Source organism: Equus przewalskii, chromosome 15 (genome assembly GCF_037783145.1).
Source record: "Equus przewalskii isolate Varuska chromosome 15, EquPr2, whole genome shotgun sequence".
NCBI classification, from domain to species: domain Eukaryota; kingdom Metazoa; phylum Chordata; class Mammalia; order Perissodactyla; family Equidae; genus Equus; species Equus przewalskii.
The window spans coordinates 68983005-68990498 of NC_091845.1; the positions used below are offsets into that span (position 1 = coordinate 68983005).

Genomic DNA, 7494 nt, shown 5'->3' on the forward strand with positions numbered 1-7494 from the left:
CTCGGCCATTGGGCCAGCCCCCCTCCAAAACTCTTAATAGAGAGAGCTCAGTCTTTCTGAACAAAGGAAATTATTTTAACAAAACATAGATTTTTCTGTCTTTTAGGTAGACTTACTCAAAAATAAAGAAAAAACCTTTTAAAACCTCTTTATCAAGAGCAGACCAAAAGTTCAAGAAAATTATCCTTTTGAGAGAGAAAATCAAATTTTAATTTTTGCACCAGCTCATTTTTTTTACATTAAAACTCATTTACTTAATTGGATTTACTTTAATCTTAGATAACTTGACCAGGCATAAAACTCCTTGCAGAATTTCTCTTTCACAAACCTTCTATAACTTTCGTTTTACATTCAGAATTTGTCCCATGCTTCCCTTTTTTTTTTTTTTTTTTTTTAGGAAGGCTAGCCCTGAGCTAACTGCTGCCAATCCTCCTCTTTTCACTGAGGAAGACTGGCCCTGAGCTAACATCCATGCCCATCTTCCTCTGCTTTATATGTGGGATGCCTACCACAGTATGGCATGCCAAGCGGTGCCATGTCTGCACCCAGGATCCGAAACTGGGATCCAAACCGGCGAACCCTGGGCCGCCGAAGCGGAACGTGGACACTTAACTGCTGTGCCGCTGAACTGGCCCCCCATGCTTCCTTTCTTTTCCCTAGTACTTTAGGACAAATTTATCTTTCTTAACCCAACAAACAAAAATATTTCCATTCTTTATAACTTCTTTACTGAAAACATTTTACTTTCCTTAGATACAAAGATATTTGCCTTATTAATTTTTAGTAGCTTTAATTACATATAGTAATTAGAATTTTTACCCCTTACGGACCCTAGTAAAAACTAAAAACTAAGCAATTATGAACTGTCTTTTATATTAGTGTATTGTGCCTTGGCAAATTTATAAATACTTTCTATAATGTCTAGAAACATGCTACTTCATGATACAATCTTAATAAAATACAAGAAATGTTTATTAATAGACCCAACACCTTTTAGTTTCTTTGTAATAAGAAGCAAAAAGTAGATAAATCTAGACATGTCTAACGATAATGTTTCAGTATTTTATCTTATTTGAAAAATGACCAAGATATTCAGTGAGTTTTTATCATCAAATTTTACCTAGCAACACTTCAAAGTTTTAAGTTACCAGAAAGATATTGGAAGTTATTTTAAATAGACATGTCATAAGACATAATTATTTTAAAAAGTTCACCCAACACTTTCATCTTTTTCACATCTATTTAGTTTACTCATTTTCAATAATTGTTTAGATTGCCTGTAAAGCTTCATGACATGTTAGTCAAAATTAGCCATCATTTTAAGTTACTATTTTTGCTAGCCAGTTTTGTAATAGAGATAACATCAGCTTATTTGGCTGATAAATGTAGAATAAAGTTTGCATGTCTGCATCATATCCAGTGCTAACTCTGGAGGACATGTCCATTTTAATCAAACCAACAAACTCAAATGAGCTTTTGGTTACCAAAGATTAATTTATATCATGTTAACTTGAAAGGCATTTGAGTTAGTTTCTATTATATTTACAATTTACATAAGTACTTACTTTTAGCCAATTGAACAGAGCTCTTAATTTTTGTGCACACCAGAGGTAAAAATATTGCACACATCTAACATACATATAGACACACATGCACAGAGTATCCACAGCTATTATTTTAAAAATTACTGCCATGAGTCAGGTACAGTAATACAAAGCTCCCTAGTTATGAATCCAAATTTTGTTTTGAGCCTTTTTACTAATATTTGTGGAGGAGATACTCAAGATGCTAGATTTTTGGTGAGGGCACTCTTATGGCCATTTTTTGGCTTTTTCCTTTTTTTTTTTCTTCAGTCTTAGGAATTAGTGATGGGCTAGATAGTCCCCAGAGGATTTGCAAGCTCTTTGAGATAAGGGAAATGGGTTGAATCTGAACTGCCTCTAGAGCTGCATTTCCAGTCTTGCAAGGATTTTCCAAGGACAGTTGCTCTTGATTTCTCAGAAATTGGGTTGTAACTCAACATTATAGGTTGATCTACCTGCCCGACCACATCCTAAAGGCACAGAGAAACCACTCAAGTTTTCTCGAAGATGGAGTCTCTGGGGCATAACTCGTCCAATTGAAAGTGTTTCCATTTAATTAAAATGCACCCAAGGGGTGAGTCTCCGGGGTTGCTTAGGGCATTCCCCCATGATGGTAAAGCTGGTGTCTGGCTGACAGCGGGCTGGAGAAGGGTGCAGAGCCCGACTGAAGGCATTAATATAGTACAAGATTTAGTCAAGTCCCATTCAGCCCAGGCATTTAGTCCCTGAGTCAGCACAAGGCAAGCCAGGGAGGCAAGAGGCAAAGGCCTGGAGTGGGCTGGGGCCAGGGATCCCAATGCCAAAGTTGAGAGTTAAGTCCCTGGCAAAAGAGTTTCAAGTTTTCGATTTTACAGAAGGTCTAGGTTCTGCTCAGGTCCAGGCTGAACTGAACCCCGACTTCGTGACAACAGAGGAGGTGATAAATGAGACAGACAAAGAAGGGAAAGAGGTGGTTAGGCCTCATCCTCCCGGCCTCTTCCCAAGGGTTATCAAGATAAAGGTCACACAAACAACAGCTCCCAGGCGAGGCAGTTTACAGAATAAATTACAGGTCTCCTGTCCCCATAACTGACTTAGTGGGTGCCTAAAATACTCAACAAGCTCTTGACAAGAGACAAAACAGGGTTCCAGATTGTCAGTCAAAGGACTGACCAAAGGGCCAATCTGGAATTACTCTAGGTGCCCAAAAACCTGAGGAGAGCTCCCGGGGTGGAATACAGACTCTCCCAAACCAGGCAGAGGAGAGCTCCCGGGGATGGGGGTGAGGTATGGAGCTTTCATTAGCATCTGTAAGACCACTGGAGGAAGCTGAGTTTCCAAATTGGATTAAGTTCTTAAGACTAGTCATTGCAAGAGCTCTCTGATTGTGGCCACGTAGTGTTACAGAAAAATAATATCTTTTTTCTTTTTCATGGACTTGGAACTGAAAGTTGCTCAATTTTAAGAATGCAGTTTAGGGGGCTGCAGGTGGGAACCAAATTAGAATTTAGACACGGCCAGTCAAAGCCTGGGGGCTGGTCAAAGTATACTTATGCTTCAGCTAGAATCAAAACCCAACCAAGCCAAATGAAGAGCACTTCTGTGAGTGGATCCCCTCATTCTTGCTTATTATGAAGCACCCCCAAAACCAAGACCCTCACAATGAAGGCCAGACCAAGGCTTCCTTTTTCAGAAGTCATGGAGGGTGTCCCCTGCCAAAGCAAGGCTTCCTTTCAGAAGTCAGACTAAAAGGAAGAAGAAATAAGAATCTGGTCTTATTGTACCGAACTTGTGCTGAAGTTACGCACCAAGAAGATGTCTTCCAAACCAAGAAACTGTCTCTCTACTGCAAAGTGAAAATATGCACCAAGGAGTCGGCAGCACCAAGACAGGAAAAAATCCTGGAACAGTCCCAGGAGAAATGCTCCTGGCAGCTGCTGGATTCATCCACAGGTTCTCCACACTGGCAAGGGGCTGACAAATCTGGGGCAAAAAGGTCTGTCTGGACTTAGCTCCTGGCTGGCTTGCCAATTGTTACCGAACCAGGTTCGTTTTTGCCCAGTGCCCAGAAAGCCAAACACGGAAGCGACAAGATTGCAGCAGAGAGAGTGTTTAATCACAAGACAGCCATGTGAGGAAGCAAGAGCATGGGTCTCAAATCTGCTTGCCCAAAATTAAGGACTCAGGGATATTTATGGGATAGGAGGCAAGGTGGTCTGAAATGTGGAGAGAGATGATTGGAGGTGAGGAGAGGTGAGGTCATTGATGATCTGTGCAAGTGTAGACAGACTTCATGCCTCTTCATTGGAGACATGTTCACAAAATGGCAGTGTTAGCATGATCTGAGGGTGGAGATTTTAGCTTTTTGATGTCAAAAGATCGCCTATCGGACATCTGCGTGGGCCCAGTTGATGAGTTGGTGGTCTCAACTGGCCTGAAGTGGACAAGGAGTTCTAATTCCTGAAAAGTAGCTCACACACCCGTTACCATGGTGACCCAGGCTCCAGGGAGATGTTATATATAGGAGCCTAGTGGGAGTCAGATAGCATATTGCCTAAACAGCACAGTTAACAGGAGGTGAGTTAAACAGCTAAAAGCTATAACCAGTAGTTGCAAAAAGGAAAAAAAACTTTAGTTCCTAGCTACTTAATCATCAATGGCTAACACTCTGCCGGTTTCAGGCATTGGCTCATATATAAAGGCACACCCTTAATAGACAGTTGGTTGTATGGGACTGGGTATAGCAAGGGCTTCTAGGCACACTGGTATGCTGATTCTTTAAGCTTGCTCACTGCACAAGAACACCTGACATGCCTCGAAATCTTCCAGTGTATATGTGAAAGAAGCTGGATAATAAACTAACAATTTCAAAAACATGTAAATTTACTAATAATGAGGGGTAAAGATCAAAGAAATGTTTAAAAGCTATCAATAATAATAAATTTTCAATCAGCCATGATAGAGAAGAGAAAAGGATAAACAAATGATGGGGTCAGGACACACTACCCCAAAATATGGCACCTTTGCATACTGAACATCTTAAGCTGAAGGAGTTTGAGAAAATTATAGAGCAGGAAGCTCACTCTGACTCTCTGTCCTCACCTTTCTTTCCTGAAACAGGTCATAAGATCACCATGTGAAAGGTACCCTTCCTGGACCAGGAGAAGGGAAGACATTCTTATCACCAGAGGTGGGAATTTGGAACCGAGTAATCTATGTAAACAAATCTCCTTAGACTAACACTTATCTTCCTAGTTACTTCTTCACTGTTTACTGCCCATAGCCCAAACCCCTCTGTCGTGTCATTTCTTCACAAATCTATCATTTTTTGTCCAAAAGGTATAAAAGCTTCCTCCTCTGGTCACTTCTTTGGGTCTTCATTCTCTTGTGAAGGCTCCCACATACGTGTAAAAATTTAATAAAATTTACATGCTTTTCTCCTGTCAGTCTGTCCTTGTCAGTTTAATTTTCAGACCCAGCCAGGGGCTCTAAGAGGATCCAGGAAAACTTTTTCCTCCCCTACAGTATCTTTTCATTTTCTCTATAGAAAATGTTACAAAATTGTCCTCTGAAAAAAGAGATAAAAACGTTCCCAAAAATGCAGGAAAAAGCATTATAGAGGTGTAGTGAACAGTAAATTAATAAAAATATTATATTATTCCTCTCAATTTTGTGACATTTGTGGTATTTGTCATAACATTTATATTTCTCATGTATTGTGATCTATTTTTTCATTCTAAACAAATATTAATACTTGTGCCTTATTTTATATGTTTCCTTAAAGAGAGTCCTCTGGAAGCTTTGGGCCCCCCAAACCTGAACCCAGTCCTGCCGAGTCCACTGCGCATCTGCCCATCTGAGACCTTCTTGCTTCCAAAGGCCTCATCACAGGCCAGGATGGGGGTTCCTGGCTCACAGATCTCTTACTGCCTTCCCCACCTCAGGGAAACTCTCTCTTTCGCTACTTTTCTGTGCACTCCCTCTCCTCTGCCCCTCCCAGACTGATTCCTTTGTTGAGTTCCAGAGTCTCCAAAACTCAAGAGGTGCTTTCAAGTTTAAGTAGCTTCTGTTTTCTCCTCTATCTTCAAAAATCCCCAGGGCAAGGAAATATTAAGGGTCTGGACACCAGTTTGGAACTTGAAGAGAGGCTTGTGGGAACCCACAATTGACATCTCCATGAACGACCCTGCTACATGAGCTACCATGATTGCTCTAATTGTCTTCACTGCCCTCTTCTATCAGCCTTTGACTGTAAGTAGATGCATTTATATAAAAATTAAATGGTAATATAGGTCATGTCTTGAGTTGAGGGAAAAGGATGTCCACTTAGAGTTGTAGAGTAACCCTGGCAGCTGCACCTGTGAGACATTCCAGGTCTTTGCTCTTCATATGGTCAGAGGAAGCAAGAAGAACCCCAACAAGCTCTGAGGTTGCTCCCATGGGATGCTGCCTGCCTCCAGCTGGAAGCATAAAGAGCAATGAAAAGGGAGCAGTGAAATGAGAGACCTGAGAACTGGTCATTTGAAGAGACAGGGCAAAGGTCTTCAGCCATTTTCTATCAATTTCACACCCACTACTGAAAGAAATCAGCATAACATTTGCAACCTGGCCTACATTAGGAAAGAAAGGTGAATAATATTCCGTCAGAAGGAATTGTGGTCTGACTTCTCTCCAAATGTATATTTCTTTCTTTTATCGCAGCTGCATCTGTACCCACCTTGCTGTGAAGCAGCATAATTAACCACTGGCTTTCAGAGAGAGGTGGTAATTTTCAGCTTATTCTCAGTCAAAATTTTAGCTTGAAGATGCTTCTCCATCTCCCTTTGGCAGCAGCTCTCAGAAGTGGATTTTGCTGGAAGCCTATTTTCATCACTCTGATTACTTTATTTATGTTGCAAATCACTGATTTGATGTTTGAGAAATTGCTATGTTTGGGGCAGCAAAGCTTTCAGTTAATGGATTGATGAGTTTTAAACTTGTTTCTGAAATATTAAAATAAAAGGCCCTCAAAGTTACAATTTATCATTCCTTGTGTTCAGGATAGTGATAAACAGTGACCTCTTACCATTCACTTCAACTCTTGGTGTCAAATCAAAACTGAAGATCATAGTTATCTAATCTTCACTTACAAATGTCTTGGGAGTTACTGCCCAGGGGGGTGTCATCTGCCCACCACAGACATGCCACTAGTCGAGAGGCAAGGTGGTAGGAGAGAAAAGGTTTTATTATAACTTGCTAGCAAGGGGGAAGATGGCTGACTAATGTCTGAAAGAATCATCTTACAGAACAAAGATTACAGACCAGTTATATAGGGGGCTGGTCTCCAGGTAGAGGTTGCATCTGGTCTCTGGGTGGGGCAGACATCTGGTCTTAGTTCCTGATAATCTTTTGTTTTACTGGATATGCATCAGAGACTGGAGCACTGCCCTATACTCTGATCTCAAAAGAAAAACTTAGCAACTTATCACAGCTGGAAGGAGCCATGGAATCTGTGGAGAATGTATTTCTCCTGGAGGGTACGTATCCAGCTGGGTTGGTTGATCAGAGGATAGTTAATCAAAGTTATAATATAGTTTCTTTTCTAAAATATGGCGTTGAGGTTCAGGGTAGGCTGTCCCAAGATATGCCACTCTGGTATGCAGATTATTTTGAGCTGAAGACAATAAAGGCTAAGAAGACTCAGGAAGAACAGTTGGCCTTCACACAAATTACCTAAAAGAATTTAAGATAGAAGGCCTTTTCCAAGAAGGAGCTAATACCACAAGACAACTATGGTATTATGTAAAATAGGTGTGATAAGAAAGGCACAAACAAGCCCATCTTACCAAAATTCTCTCTCTCCAGCCACGTTCCCCATAGGTGGCCCAGTAAACAGTTGTCTAACAAACATTTGCTTTTCCATTTCCATTTGAAGGCCATTTCCAAAGGCCTT

At 40.8% G+C, this 7494-nt stretch overlaps 1 long non-coding RNA gene across 1 annotated transcript; it reads left to right on the forward strand.

Moving 5' to 3' along the window:
- Positions 1-4643: 4643 nt before the first annotated feature.
- Positions 4644-6584, forward strand: LOC139075998 (uncharacterized). Its single transcript, XR_011527157.1, has 3 exons — positions 4644-4752; positions 5661-5813; positions 6264-6584. It is a non-coding gene; the product is annotated as an uncharacterized lncRNA (long non-coding RNA).
- The last annotated feature ends 910 nt before the right edge of the window (positions 6585-7494 follow it).